Source organism: Podarcis liolepis, assembly GCF_965112155.1.
Source record: "Podarcis liolepis genome assembly, chromosome: 3".
Taxonomy (NCBI): domain Eukaryota; kingdom Metazoa; phylum Chordata; class Lepidosauria; order Squamata; family Lacertidae; genus Podarcis; species Podarcis liolepis.
This window is the reverse complement of record NC_139557.1, coordinates 83,335,823-83,362,983: the sequence shown is the minus strand read 5'-3', so window position 1 is coordinate 83,362,983 and position 27,161 is coordinate 83,335,823. Positions and strand designations below refer to the sequence as shown.

At 39.2% G+C, this 27,161-nt stretch overlaps 1 protein-coding gene across 2 annotated transcripts in view; it reads right to left on the bottom strand.

Moving 5' to 3' along the window:
- Positions 1–27,161, bottom strand: part of CRIM1 (cysteine rich transmembrane BMP regulator 1) — a 128,871-nt gene that overhangs the window by 79,557 nt on the left and 22,153 nt on the right. The gene's annotated exons all lie outside the window — the stretch shown is intronic.

Sequence of the window (27,161 nt, the reverse complement as noted above, 5' to 3'; positions counted from 1 at the left end):
AACTTAAGTACCATTGCGTGACTGTGTAATAGCAACTCCTCCTACGTGGAAGTTGTTGCTGTGCCTGCCTCTTCAAGCCCTTCCTAGTTGGAGAGGATGACAGTGGGACGTCGATGACAGCAGAGGGTGACTGCGGGGGGGGGGGGGCGTGTCACAGCAAGGATTCTTCCACCTCCTCCCTTCAGGCACAGTCTCTCTGTCAGCTCCTGGTGCATCCTGTCCTTCCTTCAAGCTCTAGCTCCAGCCTCACATCGTGCACCTCCTCCTCTATCTAAGACTGCTCCTCTATCTAAGACCCCCCCCAAAAAAATCCTCTGGCTGCTGCCTCACAGGAGGCACAAAACCCCATAAATCACTACCCCTCCTTCCCCTGGATCAGCCTCTGGCCCCGCTAACTCTACTACCCATCCTTAACTCTTCTGTGCCAGCCTCTAAGATGTGGTTTCCTATTTATTTCTGAACAAAGTTTAAGATACAGGTATTTAAAAGTCTTTATCCTTTCGACTCAAGTAACTGAAAATAGGCCTCAGTGGTGGTGCTTGTCTCACGACAACAACAGTCTTAAGACAGGTTGCTTAGCAGCTTTGTTAGCTTAGGCACCACATTAATATTTTTGCAGTTTTAGGAGTAGGTACTCTGGAGACCTAGGGACATATGGTATGATTTCAAAATCCCTCTGGAAGTGAGCAGTTCAGACTGCTGGCAAGACAATGCATTTCCTCCAGTAGCCCACTGAGTGGAGAGGGAGAGCAAACTGAAATCAGTGGTGGCCTCACCACTTTCAGCACTGACCCTACCCACAGTTGTCTTCGGTCTCATACCAGCATATTACACACACACACCCCAGCCACCAAAAAGAAGAAGGTGTCACACCCTTATTTAAGTGAACAATGATTTGTATTTATCAGTTAAGTATCACTGCAGACTCATTTTCTGTTTTATCTGCTTTTTAATACCTAATGCTACTTTTCCTGCTCTGCTGCTATTTGATTTGGAACTCATTCAGGGGAAAAAGCTTACTAAATGGTTACTAAATGGTTTTCTTTTTAAAAAAATAATTATTAAACAATTTCAACAAAACAAATTGTCATTCCAAATAGTCAATTACATTATTTCCTCCCCTTTTATCCCCCCTCCCTCTCCCTCACCCCAAGACTTCCCTCAGCTCCCTTCTCTGATTTGTTAGTGCTTATTATTCTCTGCATGTTAAAAACTGTACATAACCTTACCAAATGTTTTTCTTTATATTCACCAGAATCCCAATAATGCTGGGTTATTATTTTATTTATTTTTTAAGAAAAACAAGTTTAAATCCTTCAGGATTGTGACAAGATTTTTAGAGTTATTTCTCTATGATAACATGACAGTGTTATCATAAAGTCATGCAACAATTACCTCTATAGATATATATAAAACATATGCAGTCTAATTTGAAAATTGGAGGAACATTGTAAAATGAGAAAAGGACTGTTGGTGCACTCACTACTTTTCCAGTGTGGGGTTTTTAATCTGTGTTCACCAGTGTTATAAATTCAGATAAATAAGCTAATCACCAAATGACACCTTAAATGTAGGTTATGGTTGCCACAATGGAATGACTAGGTGCCTTTTTTGAAAAATGAAAAAAAAATGCAATTGTTATTATTATTAGTTTCATCTCTATACAACTTTATATTTTAAAGAAAAAATCTCAAAGCCGTTTATACCACATTAAAACATCAAATAAAACAATTCAGAATAAAACAAATACAAGCTTCCAGAAAAATATTTCAATCCTTTTCTAAATGACATTCTGCTTTCCCCATATTTATTTACCTACTTAATTTATATAGCTGCCCCATATCATAGTACTCCAGGAAGCCAGTGTGGTGCAGTGGTTACAGTATCAGACTAGGAACTGGGGATCAGGGTTCAAATCCCCACTCAGTCATGAAGCTCACTGGGTGACCTTGGGCCAATCACTGCCTCTTAAACCTACCTCAGAAGGTCACTGAGGAGGGAGTAAAGCATGTCAAAATGCAATAAATAAGCTCTTCTATTTCCCTGCTTCAGAAAACTGGAAGGGCCAGCTAGATGGCGATGACAGTCGGCAACCTGGAATCCAGAGATCTCCATGTGATCGCAACCGGACCTGCACCAGTTGCAAAACATGCCTGACACCTGAGTAATTTCTAACACTGTTGTTCACATGATGTTGTCCAAAATGCATATGTATACCATACTTTTAAATATAAAATATCACTGTTTGATGTGTTTTTTTCTGAAGCCACCTTCACATCAGTTGGAGTCCTTAAGCTTGGTTACCACAAGGGGAAGAGTGGATTGGGATGTTCTCAGCAGCATGCACTAGTATGATGCTCATTCACATTAAACCATGGGTTATCATTTATAACCGTAGCTGACTGTGACATGTGAATTAGATCAATGTCTAAACTGATAACATATTCTTCTGTATAAACAGAATCACACAAGGTGGGTAAAACTACACTGACGGGTGTAGCTTGAACTGGCTTTGCTATGATATGGAAGGTAACAAGTTGTAGCTGAAGCTACCATGGTGCAGTTCTGACTGTCAAACTCAGTACTTATTTGCTTGGAGCTTTAAATAGTCCTCATAACTATTTCAGAAGCAAGGTATTGATGCTTCCAAGACTGCTGTGGGCATTGGTTTAAAAAGCAAGCAGAAGTCGGCTAAGAGGCGATTTTCAGCAGACAACTTCCCTGATCTGAGAGCGTGTTCTGAATTGGACCCCTGGTGCTGCTTTTCCATAACAATAAAAAACAACCAGTTTATGCACACTTGCTTAAACACATGAGCAATTTCAAATGTAGTTTGGACCCAATTCGTTCTCTCTGTATCATCAACTATGTCTGTCAAAGAGGGTGAACAGGCTCCATATCACTGTTTACTACCATAACCAATCTCATGAGAAAAACCAATTAGAAACTGTTGCTCTTAAGTATATTAAAAATCACAGGAATTGTCATACGGCATATTTCCATACATATAAATAGTCTAACATTTGTCAAAAAAAGCAGTCTTAAAGCAGCAGTCAAAGAAGCAACAGTACTTTTTCCGAGGCTTATTTATACAATTTATACATCCTATGGCCTAAAGCAAGTCACTGACTAATTATGAAAACTGGCATCTCAGAATTATTAAAACACCATCCTAAAGGTGAGCCCAAAAATAAAGTGAGTTAAATCACTTCCAGAATATGTTCAGGGTTATTCTACATTTAGAGGCCACTCATCAAAAATATTGCCCCAATTGTTTAGAAGTGCCAGCCATTACCAGGTTGGGTATTGCTGCCATATAACTTTATACATGATCCATATCACATACTGTGATGAGTGGTCTTCTGCATAACCATTGACATAGCTGAAGTTTCTCCCATGTGGAAGAAAGTATTTCTCTGTCAGTAAATGAGAATCAGCTGAGAAGGCTCTGTGTGGAACTGTGCAGGCCTAAATTGTTGCACATATAATCTTTAAGACGGCACTGCCACTCAATCTTAAAATTGGTAAATGTCAGACCCGAGCCTGATCGCTTCAAAATGGCAAATCTCTCATCATGTATAGAATTCACAATTAAAGGATGGAGAACATAAGAACATAGGAAGCTGCCTTATGTTGAGTCAGACTATTGGTTCACTTAGCTCAATATTGTCTACATTAACAGGCAGCAGCTCTCCAGGGTTTCAGGCAGGGAACATTCCCAGTCCTACCTGGAGATACTGGGGACTGAACTGGAACCTTCTGTATTTGGCAACACCTTACTCCTAGCTGCAAGTTCATACACTTATGAACCATGACTACTTTATTTTACTTATGCAAAATATTGAGGAAGTAAAGCCCTTGAGGAGGCTGGAAAAAAGGAGGTATGTCAGATCAAGTGTTAAACCACAGGAATGAAAATTAACTAATTCTTGAATAAACAAAATACTTAAGTGGAAATCACTCGAGTATACTCATGCTATTTCTCCTATAGCCTATCTACAGCATCTTTTTCTAATCTCCAAACTATAGTTCCACATTTATTTGTGACCCCCAGATTGTTTTAAGCATGTATAATGCTATTTGCAGTTCTATTTTAATTTTATCCCCTGCCCCCATTCATATTTTGGTGTACTACAATTGCATTTGATTCATTTTATCAAATATAGCAGGTGTCTACAATTCCTCCCAACTTTCAAATGACAAAACTGCACTTTAAACGTCTTGGAGTGTCACAGAACTTATTCATCCCATGGGACAGAAATCTTTAAACTATTCCCTGGATGCTCAACCAAAAAAATAGATGACAAAATGATAGGCCATCCTACCTCCAAACAGGAGACAAAGGCTCAAACTTTGTTCACACATGAGATTTTCCACTATGCAGAGAAACTCCATAGCTTCTGAAGCATCGCACAAAGTTTCACCTTGCTGTGAGCACCCAGATTGGAAAAGTCGCTATCGACACAACCTTCCCAACCTGCCTACAGACAACACCACACATACTTGTGCTACACTTCAGAAGAGGTAGGATGGTGTGTACATTTTTCCCATGCAGATTTATTTCCATCTAAGAAAAGTGTCACTTGTGAAGCAGCCTTAAGGTAATTACACTAAGGACAAAGTATGAGAGCTGGGGAAGAGAGGCACTACAGTCCAGGCCCAAACCCTGGCAGCCTCTACTCACCCTCAGAACTGCTGATGCTGCTCCTCCCCACAATGGATCCAGCTAAGACGTCATCAGCAAAGTGGGAGTGGTCCCACCCTATAGCCAGGTTGTTGGGGAGGGGCGAAGACCTAAACAGAAAAGAGAGAGACACAGAATGAAAGTTTAAATTTTTAAAAAGCTGACTTAGGTTCATTGGCCAAATTGAGTGTCGGGTGGCAAGAGTGACATACACCAAATTCCATATCACAAGCTGAGTAAATTCATGTTAAACCACACATCTGGACTACAATGTAAGGATGCATGGTGTAACATCTCATTATATAGATCTTTTGGATAACATTTTGCTTCGAAACATTTTCCTTTAAAAGTCATTATTTATGGAAGTGTTTAAAAAATTTAAGGCCAAAATTCCAGTTCAGTAACCTATGGCATGAAATAGTACAGCACTAGAGAAAAGAATGCTTATACAATTTTCTTAAATATACTACATATTTAAGGGTGGTGGTAATGGAAAGCCAGGGGAAACTATAATTTTAAAGTATGGCAGTTTCCACAAGTATTCCAACTAGTTCCTGTGACACCAACAATAATATTCCAAAGTCCATATTAGAGTGATACATTTATTAGGTCAGCCTGATTCCCCTTATATGTTGTTGGAATATTTCTTATAGGCCAACACAGCTACCTGTACTTTTTGTAAAACTTAAAATGTATTTAATTTCATGCTATGACCCTTACGTACTCCATCAAGAGCTTTCATGCATGCACAGGCATGTGACCATATTTAAATTACTGGATCTGATTCACTCATAAGACTGGAGAGCACATACATTAGCTTCCTCCTTGCCTTACAATAGGTACAGCCCATATACATCTCAGAAGTTCCTCATACACTAGCACTGCTGAATCAGGGCACACAATTGCAGTTCTGTGCATATGCTGAAACTGAAGAAACCCTATGTAATTATTGGGATCTAGACCCTAACTAAAGAGGCACTAACATTCAAGTCACTGTAGACAAACTATTTCCTGAAAAAATAACCTAGTCCATTCAAGCTATTAAATTGAGCCATCTAGAAAGTCAAAGTGGAAGCAAATCAGTGAAATAACATTTCAAAATGATGCAGGCACAGGTTATTAGCTTTCCTTCTGATGGGCATGGATTTTATTTTAGTGAAAATGTATTGTTTCAGTATTTGTCCTTGCTGCAAAATGCCACTATATCTGTGAACACCAGCAACTGCAACAATCTACAGTACATACCTTCTCTATTCTTAGCTAGCATCAGTACCAATCACGGTTGTTATTTGAAGTAAAATCTGCATACCACAGTTTGCCTTGTGACCAGAAATACCAAATTATAACTTCTGAACTAATACTATGTTCTTCACTGGTTCCTAATGGCTACCAATTCCCATCCAACCCACTTTTTATTTGTACGTTACATGTGAAGCTCTCTTAATAAGATAAACTCCTTTTCCTCAGTCTAAACCACTGGAGTCCACTGGTTACACTGTGATGAACAAACTTTAAAGATTAGCAAACATTTCAGAACAGATATGAATTTTCAGCATGGAAAGCAAAACTATCTTTTTTTTTATTATAGTGGTTCCAGAAAACTACTATGTAGCCCATCAGGAAAGCTTTTTTGAAAGCCATGAAGGCCAGTTAGTCTTGCAACAAGAATCTGTAAAACCCTTGTTTCATTCCAAACAAGTGTTTTAAAGAACTCAACAGTAAACTCATCTCACAGCCTTTCTAGAAAGATACATCACAAGCAACTTAGGCTTCTGAGTTACAGTGAATACCTCATAAAGCTTCAGCATTCTTTCCTGACTTTTTTCAATAGACAGCAGTACAGACTAAAAGTTAGTCATTAACCTTCCCAATAAATCCTTTTTCTATCTTGATTTCAGTGAGGAGCAAGGCAATTTCAAGCTTCTTGATTTAAAACCCATGCACAACATCTGAATTCAGATACTGCCACCAAGATGAGGCAGAGGTATTTAATCTTCCAGACAAAAGCAAAAAGGTTGGAAACTGCAAGCTTGCAAAATGGAATGCAAATACTTGTTTTGAAAGCATTCACATAATTAAGCCATTTCAGCAATATACGCAGAATATTACTACTTCAATTCCTTTAATGAAGCTGGTATTTTTTTATGCTTAATGCTTCTCAATATCACATCCTTGCTGAATCAGTTTTCTTAAAACAATTGTTTATTGGTTTTTAAACAAAAACAAAAACCATTAAACACAACTAGCAGTACATCTAATTGTGTATGTTCTATCCACTGACTGTTATTTAGTGAAAAGTTAAGATACAAAGTTCCGTTGCAAATTTTACTCCAGCCTGAAACTGGTTATGTGACCTGAGGAAAACTACACTTTGAAGTTCATGAAATACGGTAGAAATATGGCATTCATTATGGGATGATTGTAGGATTACTGAGATAACATACACAGCAAATTGAGCACTTCTAACAATTACTTCTTATTTATTTCAATGATTCGTACTGTATAGTGCTTATAGTTATCAAAGTGTTTACAGGAGACCCAATACAGTAAGATTCAAAGTGAGTTAAAACTCTAAAATCAGAATGCAATTAAAAAGCCTGTTGCAATAAAACAGTCATCAGTAAGTGCTACAGATTCAATGGAAGGGGCCTTGTCTGACCTCAACTGGAAAAGGAATTCCACAAAACTGGGCCCACAATACTTAATGCACAGCTCCTTGTGAATAGAAGCCTTGAGGGACCACTAACAGTAACTTGCCCAGAGACCTCAGTGTTTGAGCAGGGATCTAAGGCATCAGTCCCTGCAGGGACCAATGTTGTAAAGGGCCTTGTATTAATTTTCAAAAACCCTGAACCTGGCCTAGTAGCATTTGGGCAGCCAATGTAAACTTTTAAGGGGTTATGTGCTAGCAATAGTATGTTAGTATTTATTACTAAATAGTATTTAGCCACAGTGTTTTGCATCAGCTGGAACCTCTGGATCAGGCCCAAGAGTAGCCACACAGAGAGAACATTGCAATAATCAAGCCTTGAGGTTAGCAATGCATGAATCACCACAGCCAGATTATCCCTAACAATGACCACAGTTGGCATACCAGCTGTAGCTGGTAAAAGGCACTCCTACTTGAGCGTTCAGAGACAAAGATATAAGCAAGAGTACCTCCATACCTGTTTTTTTTTCAGCAGGAGCCCAACCACATACAAGAAAGACAACTGGCCAATCTCCCAGGCATGGGAACAACCAACCCACAGTGCCTCTGTCTTCCCAGGGTTCCAGCACAGCTGGCCCATATTCACTCCACCACTGATCTTAGACAGTAATCTAGAACATGCACAGCCTCTCTTTACTCAGATGTTATGGAGAAGGAGAGCTGGATCTCATCAGTGTACTGTATTATACTTTGCCCCAAAACTCTGAATGACCACATGCAGTGGCTTCATATAGATAATGAAGAGCACTGAAGACATGGTCCTGTATGTAGGAGCAGAGCCACTGTAGAAAAGTGCCCCCAGTACCCAATTTGCTACCAATTTGTGTGCATGTGTGTGCGCACACGCACATACACACACACAAGCAAACAGCTATAATCACCCAGAAAGTGACCCAGCACAAATGCTCACACATTTCTACAATCTGCTCCTTGAAAACCAACTCAATCATGAGGCAGGATGGCACTTCGGCCCAGTCTTCACACAGAATGCATTCTCATATGTACTTGCTTTGAACTACCTTGAATGCCAGAAGACTGTATCATAATAAAGCATGCCTAGACCAAAGTAAGTACTTTGATATTACAGAAGATTCTAAGTCTTTTACTAGACAATATGTATCACCTTATGTGATCACCACCCTTAGGTTCTGAGGCATGAAGCTATCAGCCTTTAAGGAACACTAATTATAGTTGCACACAATCTGCCATAAAAACCACCTGCAATGTTCGACAATTTACTGTTTTCAAGAAAGAATCTCAGTGCTTTACTTCCATTCCATCTCCTGTAGACTGAACTTCAGGTGAAAATATATAAGCTTCTTTAAAGACAAAGTTGCCAACACAAACTTTTGTTGTTAAAAACAAAAGAAGTATTACATTTAGTCAAAGTAGTACAACTTTTGACCACTCAGATGTATCGTGGGGGGGGGGGGCTGCAGTGTTCGAAATTAAGTCATGCGTCAGGTGCATTTTGCAACTGGTGCAGGTCCAACTGCAACCACGTGGAGATCTCTGGATGCCAGGTTGGCGACTGAGATCTCCATCTGGCTTGCCCCTCCAGCTTTCTTAAGCAGGTAAGCGGAAGAGCTTATTTATTGCATTTATATGGCTGATGAAGAAATTAACAAAACAGTAGTTGCTATCCGGAAACACTGTTCAGCGGAGTTCAGAGTTGGACATCAGAATTGGACATTTGCCGATTATACAAAGCTCTACAAGCTTGATTTCCGCCGGGTAAAGTCTGGCACTGTGACTTATTCAAGGACTTTCAGAGACTTCAGTTTGATAGTTTTGATGTTTTGCATTATTCCATAAAGTTTTCTATACTGTAATTGTTTCTGGCCATCATGTTGCTTTTGATATTCTTAAGCAGGCAAGCAAAAGAGTTTATTTATTGCATTTATATCCCATTTCTCTCTCCAAGGAGGACATGGTTCACCCCTCCTCAGTTAATCCCTACAAGTAATAATCAATGCTGGTTTTCTACAGTAATCTAGGCACAATTTAAGGTGCTGGGTTTTACTCTGTAAATCCTAAATCAATTTTAAAAACCCAATGCATTTTAGCCAACTTCTTATTAGACTACAGTTTCCATCATTCCTGACCACTGTCCATGATGGTTGGGGCCGACAAGAGTTGAAGTACAACACCATCTGGAAGGCATCACATTGGCTATCCCTGCATAAAACAACTACTTCTCTATACCACCTAAATATGGGGCTTCAACCTGTATTTTGGCTGCTTACATAACTTCCACCAGATGTAGAGAAGAACATATGCAAAGTAATTAGAATAATTCGCAGTCTGATTATAACAACCACCAATTGGTTGCCCACTCCTTCCAGTTAGCATAGTCAGAAATTTACACATGTTAAAAAGGAAAGCTATTGGAAATTGTAAGTCACAATAAGTAACTAACAAAAGCCAGAATTCCCCAACCATTTTGGACCTGTGGAAACATCCAGATTCTGAGCGAGTGCTGAGGACACCACACAAAATGAAATAGGTACAAGGCAGGGGAGGGGGGCTGAGCTACAAAACCACTCTTTTGAACCCAGTTTTCTGTTCCAACAGAACACCCTTCACCAGAAGGCAAAACTCCTATTCATTTACAGAAGGCAAACTTTTTTCTGTCTGCTGAACATATCCTTCCTCACCACCACTCAGAACCACTACCCAAATACACATGCACCACTTTTCTTTTCCTATCATGGCTACTCCATTTTATTATTATTTTTTGCTCCCCTCCTTCCCTATTCAAGGCTGTTTTTTCTTCCCCCTTTCTTTTTGCCTCCAGTTTGCCTCCTTTTCCTTCTCCATGCAGGCAGTGTCAGCTATGCATCTACTGAAAAACAAATATATATCCAAATGCTCAGGAAAACCCCAAAGTTTGCAGAAGTGCAAAAAATAATTTAGGAAAAAAAATTAAGGAGACAAAACCCCTCAAAACTAAAGCGGTCCCAGGAAAACTGAGAATGCTCTGTGACCACAGAATGCCAATTCTGAGAGCTGGATAGGAAAGGGTTTCTACCAATGGCAAGCACTCTACCCTTGGGAAAGTGGTGAGACGACTGAGCTCTAAGGATACATGCAAGAGAGTAGACCCATTTTCCTCCACAAGTGTGAAGGCAGGCCTTCTGCTTATTAAAAAGTGTTACTGAGGGGAGATTTTTTCCTTTCAATTTTTGTGAGGACCTCATAGTTGCATTCCTTATAGGCAAGTTTAAGACATTTGTTAACAAATGATTCTAATTTTTTCTAATATGCAACATTAAATATGGAATTTCTTGAGCAGTCAAGAGATGTTTAATTTACACTGGATACTGAATGCAAGTGCAAGTTATCATACACAACATGTAAATAGTATCACAAGCCTGAAATATTTTCAATATTTGGAGTTTAGAAAAAAGTACTACAGTGTATGTTTCATAGTATGCATACCACAGCTTTATCATCACTTCTGTCTCATATTTTCCACCCTATTTACCTGTACACAAATAATTCATTGTAATGGTAATTTACAGAAACTGAAGGGTTTTCATGTTATTCTCCACTTCAAATGATCTCAGTAAATTGGTAGAAGTTATTTTCTCAATGTCAGACAGAGAAGTAAGTATCTGAAAAGAAGTACAATGGACTTTACAACATGAAATCAGGCTAACTTACATATGGTTAAATCCATGGCGATCTCATGAAAACTTGACACCCTCACAGTAAGCAAGTCAGAAAGACTTGCATGGATTTAATTTGCACAATTTCAACCGGCCAGACTTCAAACACACAAGGATGAAATCACACAAGTTAAGCAGGTGTAAGATGTGATCATACTGTAAAGCAATGCTATAATTCTCTGCCTATTTGAGATACTAAAGCAATTTCCAGAAACAATCTCAATAGAATACTGTATAGCATTTTAAGAACATGACTGAAACCTCATAGAAATTCCTTTAGGAGGAAGGGTGGGATATAAATTCAATAAATAAAATAAAGTGTCATACAAAATCACATTAAAATATATTACTTATAGTACAGGCTCAGTTCAGATATGAGCTAGTTAACTTATGGTTCATTAGAATGAATACTATGAAAACTGTGCAATGTACTCCCTTCTATTCTGCCCTTCTATACATTCGATTTTTTTAACCCAGTTTCCTGTTACATCCAAATTGGGAAACAGATTAGAAGCCAGCATATCTAACCAAGATCTGAACCAAGAACTTTGGTTATGCACAGGCATGACACTTTATTAGTCTAATAAACTATGGTTTATAAAAGTTATATGTGAACTGAACCTAAGGGACAACCTGGCCAAGACAAACTTGTCAGATATTCTCTTATTATCCCCACACCAAGGCAAAACCCAGACAGAACTGCTTGCATTAAAATGAGGGTGAGGGGGGAGACACACAGATGGATGGACAGGTTTTAACAGCCACGAGAGGTGTGTAGCAATGCTCTTGATACCCTGTACCATTTTCTCAAATAAGAGATATTAACAGGAATTTAGGCAAGAATTTTAGGCAGGAATGGGTTAACCATTTTTTTAAAAATCATGATAACTATTGATTCAGCATGTCTGACACCTTTAAACTACACAGGGGCTCAATCAAGCCCTGTAGTAACCACTAGTAGTCCATACAGATGTAGACAATATCAGTATAGTTGGTACATTTTATTATGAACACCCATACCAATATTCCTGCCACAGAATTACATCAGCCATAATAAAGCTGACATCTAAACACAGCCAAAACCTAGGCCCATTGCATACATTTCTCTGAAAAAAATGTATTCTTCCAAAAAACATCAAAAACAAAAACAAAACACAACACAAAGATTAATGATCCAAGAAAAACCCTATCAGATCACATTATTTATTTTGTGGTAGAAATTTATTTTTTTGTTTATATCACTTTTCAATATTTGATAATGCATAATTATATCCAGTTTATCCAGAAGTCCAACTGGTAGATCAATGTCCCCCTCTATTCATCCTCATTCATTTCTGATACAAAGAACACCCACTGCAGCCTAGTATGACTTTTTTAAAATCTGAAACCTTCAAGACATTCACAGTATTTATAACTTTTTGTTAAAATTAGAAATCATAGAAAGTAAGAAAATAAGAAGAGAAGTGCAAGGAACAAGGATGAGATACCCCAAGGGATTGCTATACAGGGCTCAGAAATTTTGACTTATTTCCCAAAATTTAAGAAAATTTGACCATGAAAAAAGGCTAATCAGAAGTTGTTTCTCTGAAGTACAGGCATAGGGCTAGAGTCAACTACCCAGCATTAGCAGAACCCAACACAATGGCTCCCACTAGTGCAACAGGGCTTCCAGCTCTCTCCCTGCCCCCATCTGTTCCTACATATCCCACAGATCCGTTCTGGAGGGTTAGGAGCTGGTTGGAAGGTCCTAAATTGAAAATCCTCTGAAATGTTAGAGAGGGATGTAGTAAGCATAGGATATAGTATTTTCTGGCATCTGGTTACAAATTAAGTATGGACAGCCACAGGCGCTGACAGAAAAGCTTACAGACAAGGTAGTATCTGGGCATTAACAGATTTTCATAAAATCACGTAACATTAGTAACGTGAAAACTGGACACTGATTTTACAGATGTCACTACTCTCTCACTAAGTGATTTGTCATCATTGGGACTCCTTCAAGTAATTACTCACTACTTCAATAAACAATAAATTTGAATGAAACCAGCTTGTTTTGTAGTTTACTTGTTTGTTTTACATCGGGCTTTTGTGAAATGTGCACAGAAATATTAGAGCTATAAGGATTACAGTACTGAGCAAACTTTGCATCTTGATTTTAGACCATTACTATACAAATGTTGCTATGCTTTTCTAGATTTTAACAACGCAACCAGTATTTACTCCAGTACACTAGAACATGGTCTTTTAGGTACTGTACTTGGAAAGCATCCTATTGCTAATATTGTGTTCCCCAAAAATTGCACCATGAAATTTTATGAAAATGGAGTGGAAACTGCATTACAGTCATGATTAGTAATACAACTCTCTAGTTCAAGCCTACTAAAGTGTCCAGTTAAAGCTACTAGCTAAGTATTTGCAAAACAAAAAAGCTAATATAGAAAACTTCCACTTATTCTTACAAGCTTAGATAACTGCATATTAAGATTCAATCAATTTAAACACCAAGAGTACAAACACACACACAAAAATTCACTAATGTCACTATGTTAAAAGAAATCTCTCTCAAGAGTTACAGTGCCAAGACTAAACAGCTAAACAGATATATTAGGGAGAAAGCATAGAGTCTGTTTCAAACAAAATTCATAAAGCCAGATTGCATCCACAGTTCATAGCTGATTTAAGTCATTAGAGATAAGATTTGCCTCTCACATCATATTACATCTTAGTTTGAGCAAGAAACATGTCTGATAAATCAGAAGAGAAGATGGCATTATCAGACCATGCAAAGAGCTACACTGAGCGCCTGAGAAAACTGTATCACACACTCACACACTTAATATGAAGCACTTGTAGTTCATAACAGTCAGAACACACTGACCAGATGCCTGGAAGCTGTGGCTGGATGGTTTTGTGGGAGCCGATTGAAACTAAATCCTTCGAAGACAGAGGTCCTATGGCTGGGTCGGGATGGCATGGGGATGAGGGACCAACTCCCTTCTCTTGCGGGGGCCCAATTAGTGCCATTGCCTTACGTTAAGAGTTTGGGTGTAATCCTTGACGTCTCCCTTTCCATGGAGGCGCAAGTTACAGCAACAGCCAAGGCGACATTTTTCCACCTTCGCCGCATCAAGCAGTTGGTCCCTTACCTTTCCTGCCCCGACCTGGCCACAGTGATCCATGCGATGGTCATCTCCAGGCTTGACTACTGTAATTCGCTCTATGCGGAGCTGCCCTTGAAGCTGTCCCAGAAACTCCAGCGGGTACAGAATGCTGCAGCGAGGCTCCTCACAGGGTCTCTGCCATGGGAGCATATTCACCCAGTGCTTTTCAAGCTGCACTGGCTCCCGGTGGAGTACAGGGTCAGATTCAAGGTGCTGCTTTTGACCTTTAAAGCCCTTCACGGCCTAGGGCCCTCGTACCTACGGGACCGCCTCTCCTGGTATGCCCCACAGAGAGCCTCAAGGTCCATAAATAACAACACCCTAGTGGTCCCAGGCCCTAAGGAGGTTAGATTGGCTTCAACCAGAGCCAGGGCCTTTTCAACTCTGGCTCCGGCCTGGTGGAACGCTCTGCCTCATGAGACCAGGGCCCTGCAGGATCTGATTTCTTTCCGCAGGGCCTGTAAGACAGAGTTGTCCCGCCTGGCCTTTGGCTTGGAGCCAATTTGATTCCCTCCCTCCCTCTCTTTCTTTTTTCTTTTCCTTCTCCTCCTGCGATGAGTCTACATTTTAATATTTTAATGTTCCAATATTTTAATGTTGTATTTTATTTTTGTTTTTAAGTTGTAATCATTCATCTTGTTTTTATTATTGCTTGTAAGCCGCTCTGAGCCCGGCCTTGGCTGAGGAGGGCGGGGTATAAATTAAAAAGTATTATTATTTTTATTATTATTATTAATCCCTAAACAACTCAGGACCAGGTTTCTTAGAGATTGCCTTGCCCCATATCCTCATCTGGTCTCTGTACTCAGCTGATTAGGCCTTACTCGTGATGCCACACATTCAGTGTGTGGGGCCTTCAGCGTGCTTGAATCAGCATTACGGAACTCTATCCCACTGACTATTAGAGAGGTGCCTACTTAGTCTGGTAGCATTTCCTGCACTTTAGGCACCAGGTGCCTTCCTTATTTGAACTATCCTTTTTAGTTTACAGTCAGAAAGATCTACAAAGAAGGATTTTTATTATGCTTTGTAATTTTGTTTGCCTGGTTGTATTTTATGCATTTTTATATACTCTTGTTCACCACTTAAGATATTCTATACAGAGCTGTTTATAAATTCTTAAAATAAGGATAATAAAATAGATATGCAACAATGTTGGGTGTAGAGTCTCTTGTGATCTCAAATACAGTCTATTTTTAGTATAGAACACCATGTTCATGAGTTTCTGTACTACGTCACTGCATCATACAACACAGAAAGCTGTATTTGGATCTTTCACCTGCCATAGACACTGTTCCTGCAAATATACTTTAATGTAATTTTGTGTCTATGTACACAAGCTTTGATAGACTTATTTTGTTAAGATTTTAGTACTTATAATGTTCAAGGTAAAAGTAAATAGTAAGAAAGTATATAGGCAAATTATTCTACCTGCATTTAAGCCTTGCTGCCTCACCATGTGCTTCCCTAAGAACATACCAAGTGTTTTCTCTACAAAATATTTCAGTGTATCAAGATGTTCATCAGATCAATCCATTCTAGATTTCCTACTGTATGCTGTGATTCCCGGAAGGCCTTACTCAGCAGTCTTCAATCTGACATGTAGCAAAGCCTTCACATTATCTTTTGTGTGATCGGTACAAATGAAAAACAAACTTACCAGCAGTTCTTTTAACAGTAGTCTTCCTCTTCCTTCAGCCTACAACTGAGTCCTTATACTAAGCGTAATGGCTCCACCTACCAGGAAGCAAAAGAATTGTCAATCAAGAACATCACAAGGTACCACCTTGCCCGCTTCCACCTCATTTAAAGCTCTTCTTCGGGAGGATAAGTACGTACTACAAAGGTGATAGAAAAATATAATTAAATGTTTCTTGGGAGAGCTGAGCTTACCAAGAAAATGTTTGGAAAAAAGAGGAAAGCATGTTCACTATAGTAATATATAACGTCTTGCACTATTCATACACTTCTCTAGCCTAAATTAGGTTTGCCCAGTGTTTATTAAAAGAATCAAAGAACTCATCTGTGAAACCACTGAAAACCCAACCACTACCCAAGGACTGCATAAAACTGAAAAGGTTACAAATGAGCAGCAGAAAGAAGAGCCACAGCATTTCCTATCTGAAAATACAATCACTTGCCAGCTACGGTGAAAGAGAAAGTTTAACACACTGCAACTGTTATCTAGGAATCTGTTTTAAGATGTACATTTTAACATGCACACAATATTCTCTTAACATGTTGCAACCAAAACTGTATTTTTAAAAAAATCACAATATGGTAGGTTTTACTGCTCCACTTAAAACTTGACATCTAATTTTACTGCACAGAAGACACTTCAGATTAGGATTCTTTTACCTACCTATTTCTCCACCTGAAAAAAGTCTAATTGTATAATCCAGACAAAGAAAATATCGTAACATACACCCCCTCAAATGCTTGAAGGTGAACTGCAATATATTGCTTCAACCAAGTCTGGGAATTTGGTTACATGCTCTGAAGCAAAACCAGAGACATGCCAAAGTACAAAACCATTGGGTTGGTTCATATTAAGAGACACCTATGCTCTGTAGAGAGTTACTAATATTTTAGAACTTTATAAAGGTTCTGGGTTCCATCTTTATTAATATTTCACGCATCACTTGGAGGCTTTATCTGTTGAAGAGACCAGTCATATTATCAGAAATAAAACTAAAGGTTGCTGTTTCTCAGTAATAAACGTTTTCCAGTTAGTAGCATAAAGTAATCTGCTTTGAGTTCAAAAAACTTGAAATGAACATTACTTACAAGATTTAACATAAAATAAAAATAGACCTACAGGATGAAACCAGTGGTCCATCTAGTTCAGCATCCTGTTCTCACAGTGGCCAACCAAATACATATGAGAAGTCTGCAATCAGCACCTAAGGGCAACAGCACTCTCTTCATTTATATCAGTTCTCTTTATAAAATAGGGGGTTGTTGTTTTTAAAAAATAATCTTGTGAGTAACATTTCTAATGCAAGATACCTTTGTAGATGGCAAGTCCATGGAATTCTGACCAACGGGTTTCATACAGTACTAACACTAACCAGAATATGCAATGTTGTTTCATTTTAGAAAGCTCAACTGAAAAATAGTAATAAAAGAAATGTGCTGTAAATAAAATGTCAGGAAAGAACTGAATAGAATCAGGGGTCTTGGAAGCACATTGGGAAATCCAAGAAGCTATTGTGGGCATCACGAAATGCCCCTAAACAGGAGAAAAACAGATGATGGTCAAACCTCACCTTAAAAATCAGGTAAAACATCTACATACACCACAAACATCTACATACACCCCAAAACAAATGACCATAAAGCGAAAAAGAAGACAACTCTCCCCATCCAAATTGAAACCCCCTCAATTCAACAAAAAAATCTCAAATAAAAGTATTAATAATTTGAAGGGCCAGAAGCCTTGATGAGCATGGGGATTGTCTGACATTGGTGTGGTATGCCTGTGCATCACTTTGGAGACACCATAAATAAGTCATAACAACAATTTTGACTTATCTCCTTTGTACTATATGCAATCTATTGCAAGCTAAAATGCCATCTGTGCAAAGCCTACAGAGAATACAGTTTAAGAACATGACTGGAGCACTGGAGCAAGCAGATATACAAGTGTACAGTGGTGTCTTGCAAGACGAAATTAATCCGTTCCGTGAGTCTCTTCGTCTTGCGAAGCACGGCTATTAGCGGCTTAGCGGCTATTAGCGGCTTAGCGGCTTTAAGAAAAAGGAAACAAACTCGCAAGAACTCGCAAGCCGTTTCGTCTTGCAAAGCAAGCCCATAGGGAAATTCGTCTTGCGGAACGACTCAAAAAACGCAAAACCCTTTCGTCTAGCGAGTTTTTCGTCTTGCGAGGCATTCGTCTTGCGGGGCACCACTGTATACTCTTTCAGACTACAACTGATTAGTTTTTTGTTGTAACTCTCTATTAAAAAAAGAGGAAGATGTGTAGGAATAGGATTTCTTTAAAAATTCTGGAACTATCAAATATAAATAATGACAAGTCACTGAAGAAACTTAACAGAAACAAGGTAAGTTGTCAGAAGTTTTGGTGCCAACCAAGATACACACATATAAAGAGAGCGCGAGACAGAGCATACTTCTGCATACACTTTCTACATTTCTTTCTGTTGATCTGACAGAAAGTACTGATTAACTGTTGATGGAGAGACAGGCAATTGCATTTGGTCCCTTATCCCCGGGAACTTTGTGCTACCTTTCACAAAGTCTAATCATCTGATAAGAACTACATGTGTTGGTCTTGATCTAGGAACAGTTGCTGTTTATGGAGATCCCAGCTTCTGGATGCAGAAATCTGGCACAAGGATTCACACATATCACACTTTTTACCTACACCATTCCTGATGCAGCAGGTGATGCTGGTGTACAAGAAAATAGGGAAAGAACTATTCAGAGGGGGGCATTGGTTTTTTGTGGGGGGGTTATGCATTCTGTATTCCCATTTTGTATTTTTCTATTGCAAATCACTCTGTGATCGTCAGATGATAGGTGATATACAAATTGAATAAATAGTAATAATAAATAGTAATTTATTATTCTATAGCTCTCCTCAGCAAAAGTGAACAGTAAATGACTTTGGATTGTCCCCCACCCCACATTAACATTATTCTTACACTTAGGAAAGGCATTCAGAAGTCTTAATAGATTTTTTTTTTTTTTGGCCTGAGATACCAAATATAAATCAGTCACTAATACGTGCTCACACATTCAATATTGGTTTTGGAAACAAGAAATGAGCAAGTAGGGAGATGCTTAGAATCAATTCTATATGCTTCTTGGTATGCTCCCTAATGGGTACAAATCAAAGAAAGAATGCTGCAGTCCATATTAACAACAAACCTATAAATTCATACCAGAGTGTATATAGCCATACTTGTACTTTTGCTTCAGACAACTACACTTTTGAAAACAAGTGGGAAACATATTTCTGCCAGAGAGCCACATTCCTTTGTGCCATATACTAGTGGTGGGTGTGGCCAGATACACACTGTCCATTCCTCCACCCAAGTATTATCACAGTTCAAGGACACATTCCAGCCAAGTCAGATTGCTGAGGATGAGATAGAAAGGGTTAGAGGGCTGCTTTCAGTCCCTGGTCCTGAAGTCCCCATCCTGCATTATTGTTTATTATTATTTTATTTATTTATGAATCGCTTCCTTTGAAGAATCTCAAAATGATTTTACAATTTGTGTGTGTGTGTGTGTGTGTGTGTGTGTGTGTGTGTATCTATATCTACACAATGTCAAATCCAATACAGATAACAACTGGGACTATCATGAGTCCTGAGGTGACATATTGACAGGACTGGTGAGGAGGAATGGGATGAGACAAAAATAGGAGGCTTGTTGAAAAATGAAAATATTCAGATACCAAAAAGGCAAATCTAACCTACATGTTATCCTATCTACATGTAATCCAATCTACATGTTATCAGTCCAGAAATGGCTATCTTACCATCCTAGACCGATATCACCTAGGCCTTAAGTAACAGAGATAGATCCAGGAGCAACCCTAGACATGAACTTGCCTTTCAGGGGGGGAGTATGACCCCATCCAAAACAGGAAATTGAACAATAATGTGGACTCAGGAAGCACTACACCGACAGCACACATCAAGTCCAGCCCAGGCCTTACACAGCCTCTCATGATTCTGATGTTACAGAGAAATAGAGCTAAATATCATTAGCATATGGACCGCATCTCACCACAAATTTCCTAATGACCACTCCGAAAGATTTTGCAACACTGTGGCAATTGGCACAAACCAATGGGTCCAGGGGGTGCCTTTCCATGAGTGGTTGACTCACCTCTTTCACGGTGACTAGGACCACTCCCTCCAACTATGACACACTGACTGCATCCTGGATCCACCTGGTCTTTCCCTTTGGGAAGATTTAATAAGCCAAGAGCTGCAAGGGAACATGTTGTTGGCTGCATCATGGCAAGCACCTTGTCCATATCATTAGACCGCATCAGCGGAAGCATATTCTAAGATGGTCTCCTCCCTGGAGACTGCAGCAAATATAGATGTGGCATCAATATTGAGGTTATAGTTGCTTGTTTCCACAACAAAGTGCCTTATAAATTAAGTCACAAATTAGAGCTTCCAAACAATCTAAAACATTAACAGACCCTGGACAATCCAAGAAAGGTCTGCTGGATGGCTACTTTAGAATGCAATAGAGATGGACAAGGCGGCCTGCTTCGCTGCCCTCACCCCCCACAGTAGGCATGGTTATCCTCTCATATATGTTCAGTCAACTTCACAGCGTGTCTTTCCCTACTTGCACTCTAGCTGTTATCCAGACTATTTCACCAGCTCTAGGTTTCGGGTATAACAAAGTGCAAAATGGGTTCTGCAGTGCAATTCCCCTTTTGCACTGCAGCTCTGTGTGATATAGCCCATGCTACTCACAAGGGCTGCAGGGAGAGGCAGAGACAGGAAAGACTGATTATACCAACTGTCATCTCCTAGCACAAACATAAAATACAACCTTTCTCCATTTTGGATTGAGCACTAGAAGCACACTATACCAGTGCTCTTGTTCCTTCTGCGGTTTCATATCTTTCCAAACAACTCAATGTGCTGATAGTGCTTTCAGTACCTGCTAGTGTTTCAATAATTTAAATGGATTTGAAATAGGTATTTTAGAATATATACATTTTAATCTTTTTCTGCCCATAGCCCTTACTAGCAGAGGACTAGCCAAAGATCCATGCACATCCACAGAAAGTATGAACAGGTAAGAAGCTACCACTGGTGGTGTTCCCACAATAGCCAGTGGAAGGCTCTGAAATGGGACATTCTGGGGCTAAGTTGAGCAAGGCATGGATCCACTAGATGCTAGGCTAGACAGCTTCCTGGAGAGTGGTGCAATTCAGCCTAGATTTGTAGCAGGAGACAAACCCAGTGATAAACTCAGATAAAGAAGCTAATTGCCAAACGGAGCCTTAAGCCTAGGTTATGGTCTAGGCACTATTCTTTCCACAACGGAATTTGTTATTAGAGTGTCACACGACTAGGACCTGGGAAATCAAAGTTTAAATCCCCACTCAGTCATGAAGCTCACTGGGTGACCTTGGGCCAGTCACAGTCTCTTAACCTACATCACAGCATTGTTGTAGGGATTAACTGAGGAGTGGTGGTGAACTATTTACTCCTTGGAGAAAAAGGTGGGATATAAATGCAATAAATAAGCCCTTCTGCTTACCTGCGTAAGAAAGCTAGAGAGGCCAACCAGATAGAGGTGTCAGTCACCAACCTGGCAACCAGAGATCTCCACGCTGTCGCAACTGAACCCGTGCCAGTTGCAAAAAGCGCCTGGAAGATTTCTTACATTCCAGAGGATATGCCACTCCATACTTCCCTAGCCCTTATGACAGCTATGCCAACCAAATACTTTCCATTATATACCGTAATATTTATGTGCTTCAGTTTCAAGTTTCCCTCCTGCTCCCAGTTTTCCACAGTTGAAAAATATATATTTTATATACCTCAGAGCACAGCAGTTTGTTGCTCCATATTCAGAACCTGAGTATATTTATGAACAATATTAGATATATTCGAAGATAGATAATACTTTTAAATACATTTTATGTTACAGTGTAAAGCTTAGGTTTGGCAAGTAAACAAGCAAGCATTCACCACTCCCACTGAAAAGATCAAACATAAACCAGTAAAACTCAGCACTCCTGAAATCTACATTTGGAATTCAGCCCAGGCAGCCTTTAATTAACTTTAGGCTGCAGTAGTATACATTACTGGGGAATACGTCCCACTGAACTCAGTAGTACGTGCTTCTGAGAAGACATGCATGGGATTGTGCAGTCAGGCAGCAGATTTCTAGTCATTAACATACAGGTTGAGGTACAAGGGTATAACTGGAATTCATTCCATGCATTAACAGTACAGATCTCTGTTCAGTGCTCTGCAAAGTAAAGAACCTAAGAGAACACTACAGCACAATTGTTCTTATTAATATTTTATATGACAGATAGTTCATCTGTCAATTCTTGGCAAATGGTAACTAAACGAATTGGGTTGGACTCGATGGCCCTGGGTTGGACTCGATAGCCCTTGTGGTCTCTTCCAACTCTATGATTCTATGATTCAAATCTGAATGTCTTCCCCTCATATGCATCTGCTGTTAAGCAAAATATTAATGCTTGAATATGTCAACTATCTACATCAGAGGTGGAGAACCTATGGCCCTTGATATTATTCAACTTTCATGAACTCCAGATAGACTACATATTTCACTGATGACTGTGTACCACCTCCAATATGGTATAAATTAATATTTGGAATGATCGCTGGGAGAAATGCAGAGAAAAGAAACACCACGGTGGATCTGGAGCAGCAGAAGCAGACTGCAGACTGTCACTGGCCCCAGCTGCAACAAAACATGTCTCCCCCATATTGGTCTCTACAGCCACAGCAGACACTAACCTTCCAACAGTTTGACTTCTCCTCGAAGGGCGCACTCCTCCATTGTCTCCTGAGACTGGTGGGTGCCAACCAACCAACTCTAAGCATTCATAGTCTGCAATTTTGTATCTTCCTAAGCTTGGGAAATGGTCATAGCTTCAGGGACAAAATAGACATAGCAATATGTTGTTTGGCCTTATGCAATTGTTTTTCCTTTAATCAATAGTAGGGGAGATCAAATCTTTAACATTATTTTAGCAGCTCTGAAAAGCTAAGAAATTATCAACCCTAATCAAAAGATAGATCTTGATTAACTGTATGGGAAACTCTCAACGAAATAGCGGTGATAGAAGTTGTGTTTTCATAGCTCTGGTTGCACTACTCTGAAGAGATGCTGTTGCTAAAAGTTAAGATTTGAGAAGGTAGAAAAACTGAAGAACCCAGCACAACCCTGTACTATGACAACTGCCATATGCTCACCTTAATAGTCAGTTCCTGTGCCTATAGACAATTTCCCCCGCCTTTTTCTTATTATAACTGGCAAAAATATGGTAACATATATTCAACAAGTTTATTTTCCACATGACTTTTTTGTTTCTAGAACCAACAGCATGATAGGAATGCACACTTTCCCCCAATTGATTTAAAGAGAACAATTTAAAGAGAACAATTTAATAGGCTGACAAAGCTAACTAAAAAGGCAAGCTTAACAAAGAGAGCTATGCCAAGGGAGTCTGGTAATGGTCTTTGTGCCATGTAGTACTGCACACAGGGCTTGCTTTGCCAGCAATCAGGAAAGTAAGAGCAAAACAAGTCCGAGAGGTTAAGAGTAGGACCAGTAGATAAACTGGATCTACTTTCATTTTTACTAATTGTTGCAAAAGTGATATATTCCTTCTACTGCCTATTTTAGTAACCATATGGAATATATATTATAATTTTTAGTTAACTACAGTAAGCAAATAAAACATGTTATTTAAGAACTACTCTAATCACAGATTTGCTTTTCAACTGAAGCCAAGGTGATGGTATTTACCTTTAATGCCATTTACAACCTGACCCCATGTACCTGAGACAATTCTTATTCCATATGTTCCTGACTTTTAAGCTCTGAATATGAAAACCTTTTTGCAGTATCCACCTGTTAGACAGTGGCTACCATACTAACATGCATTCAAAATAAGCTCTCCACACACTGTTGGAGCTTGTCCCTGTCAAGTGAGTAGTTACAACTTTCCTTTTCATACAGCTTTATAATTAGTGTATTGCACTGTGAATTGTAGCATATAAGTAGGTTTAAAATATCCTATATGAATCCTGTTTAAGTTACTAAAATACAGTGGAACCTCGGGTTGCGAACGTGATCTGTGTGGGAGGCACGTTCGCAACCCGCAGCGCCACGTCTGCACAAGCGTGGGTCGCGATTCGACGCTGCTGCGCATGCGCAAGTGCCAAAACCCGGAAATAACCCCAAATCGCATAACCTGAAGCGTCTGTAACCTGAGGTACCACTGTACAGCATTTGGAAAGTCCAATCTTAGGCTCTTACAACTGATGTGGATGAAAACCATTCAGTTGTTGAAGATATCCTGGGAAACACTTTGTTCCCTCCAAAGTGTATAACCAATTCACAATGCCACGAATGTAGTTGTTCATATATAAGTTTAGGCCTCTCTTGCAAATATTCACACATTTAAGCAATGCATTAAAACTATCTTTTTACACACACAAACTTATGCCAAATTAGATAGTGATCTGTAGTGGTTTGAGGTACCATTTATAGATGGTATAAAATTCACTTCCTGCATTTTAGGACCATAATTTTGAATGGCTAAATATTCTTCAAGGTACACAAAAAGCAAAAGGTAGCCATGTTGCCTCATAAGGAGAAAATCCAAATCCACAGAAGCACAAAAAGGATCATATAATATGTGCTAAACTCATCCTGAATTCCAGGATGCAGACACAGGAAACCACTACACTACTTCTGGTTAAACACTAACACAGTTTTAACATCCTGCCTTTTTAAGAGTTCTGGGGAATTCAAAGGCTTGCTCACTATTGCGATATTGGGCACTGTGCTGCTGCTAATTAAGACATAATATTGCTTTAAACATGCTGCTGAAGTTTTTGTGGAATTGAATGTAGTAATCAATACTTTCAAGTTTAATTTCTTAACTGCAGAAAGCCAAATTTCTCTCAAGCTATTCTCCTGTAATAAGTTATTTAATTATGCTTAGCTGTAGACCAAAGACACAAACATATTGCTTTTGGCCAATTTGCTATATCTACTTTTTGCAAAACATCTGGCTTAGCTGCCATGGAATAGAGGAAGTAAAAACCAGCTTAAATAACTGTGCCAAGTAACATGAAGACTCAACCCCAGATGCTAGAATGTTAAGCATTTCCTTTGCAACTATATCCTCCAGCCAAAGGTCAAAGAGAACATCCGACAGCCTGTATTCGTAAGCCCTGGGTGAATATTTTCTTTGGTTTTCCAGAACCATGAATGCCCATGTCCAGCATGATTAGCAAAATCTGTTTGAAGTCCTTTAAAAAACTATCATTACAATTTTGACACTGTAAGTGTCAAGTGGTTTTATCTCAAGGCAACTATATAGCTGCTTATTAATAATTGCATTCTTAAGAATGTTTCTCATTAATCTGAGCTTTTAATTTTAGCTATGATAAGTAAAAAACCAAAAAACTACTGCCATTGGATTTAAAGCTGCTAATGATAGAACATATACTCTTGGAGAGCATCTGTTTCATAGTTAACATGATATGGTTCAATAGAGTAAGACATTACTAAGCTGTCACATGATTGAAACTGTCACAAACAACACTGCCAAAGGAATATACTTCTATCTAAAATATTGGTATCAAGTCTACAGAATGTATTATTTCTTACAACCAGTAAATTTAAGTCTCAGTGCCTTAAGGCAGCTAATAATCAGTTTTTAGTTCTCTGATAGAATAAAGTCCATTATTTATCCACAGCATCACTTCTAAACCCACAATAATACTTTCATTTTCTTTTTCAAATGATATAAATATTTGAGGCTCCAAATGTTTTTATCTTCCCCTGCAATAGGAGTGCAAACAGAATATACAGAACTAAGGCTGACAAAAGTAGAAGCACAGAACAAAGAGAACATATAGAACAGCAAGCAGAATGGGATAATATTTGTGTTCATTTTAAAGGCATTCTAGCCAGTCTGGTCACAATTTGCTGGCCCAAGCTATTCTAAACAAACTGCAACTGAAGGATAGAACTGAATTACAACCCAGCATTTTTGTAAGCTCTTGGTTTAGGATAGGAGTGCCAGAGCATTCTGCCAAAACTGAAATTGCACAAAGTGTGAGATTTTCAGGAACATTCAGGGCCACTGTGCATGGAACACAGATGGCTAGATGAGGGTGAAGCTTAATCTGGACAAGATGGCCAATACTATATGTGAGGTAACTAAATGCCCTGCATGGAAATTTGCAATGAGCCTCAGGCAGGCCTGCATCCCCCCCGAAGGACATGTGCACATTTGGGGAGTTCTGCAGGGCTCAGAACTAAAAGAAAGAGTTCAGGTAGCAAATGTTCCAGGAGTGCCTTTTAACAGCTGAGGTTGGTACACCAAGTGTGACCCTGTCTCAACAGATGGAACATGCTTCAGTTACCCATGCTCTGGTGACATTCAGAATTGACTATTGTAAGGTGCTTTCCATGGGGCTGCCTTTAAAAACAGTTCAGGAATTTATAATGCTGCAAAATGTCTCTGTCTGGGTAATGGCAAGGGCCAGGTGGATGGAAGATATAAGCAGCAATACTCGTCGCCTGTTTTCTGGCCCAGTTTTAAGTTATATTGACCTTTAAAGCTCTAAATGGTTTCCAAGGCCATGCTCTAGCTGTTCAGGCCCACAAGCAGTCATAAAAAACTTATTTACCATGGCCTTTTCATAACTCAAACTCAGTGTTGTCTATAGCAGAGTTTTCCCCAGCTCTACCTGGAAATGCCAAGGACTCAACCTGGGACTTTCTACATGCAAAGTTCTTAAGCATTCCTAAAGAAATAACACAACACTTTATAGTGTTAAATAAATTGTATTTGACCATAGGCAATTCTGCAACACCCAAAATGTCAGACAACACAACCAAGTAACTTATATATTAAGTATGCTATAATTAAGAAGGACTGAAATATATAAAAACTATAATTCCTATGAATTTTAAGTCTGTCACAGGCAAGGGGGGGTGCTATAAGCAAAGTTCTCATTCTAACCGCCAGCATACTATAAACAGTAAAGAATTCTCAAATGATCAGTTGATCATGATGTCACTGTGCCCTCTGGATCCAAGCAGGACTACACAGGGGGCAGGGGGTTGGGGGGGATCATTTAAACACATCAAAATTCTGGCATTTTGCTCAATGATTTCTTCAAAATGATGCATGCCATCTT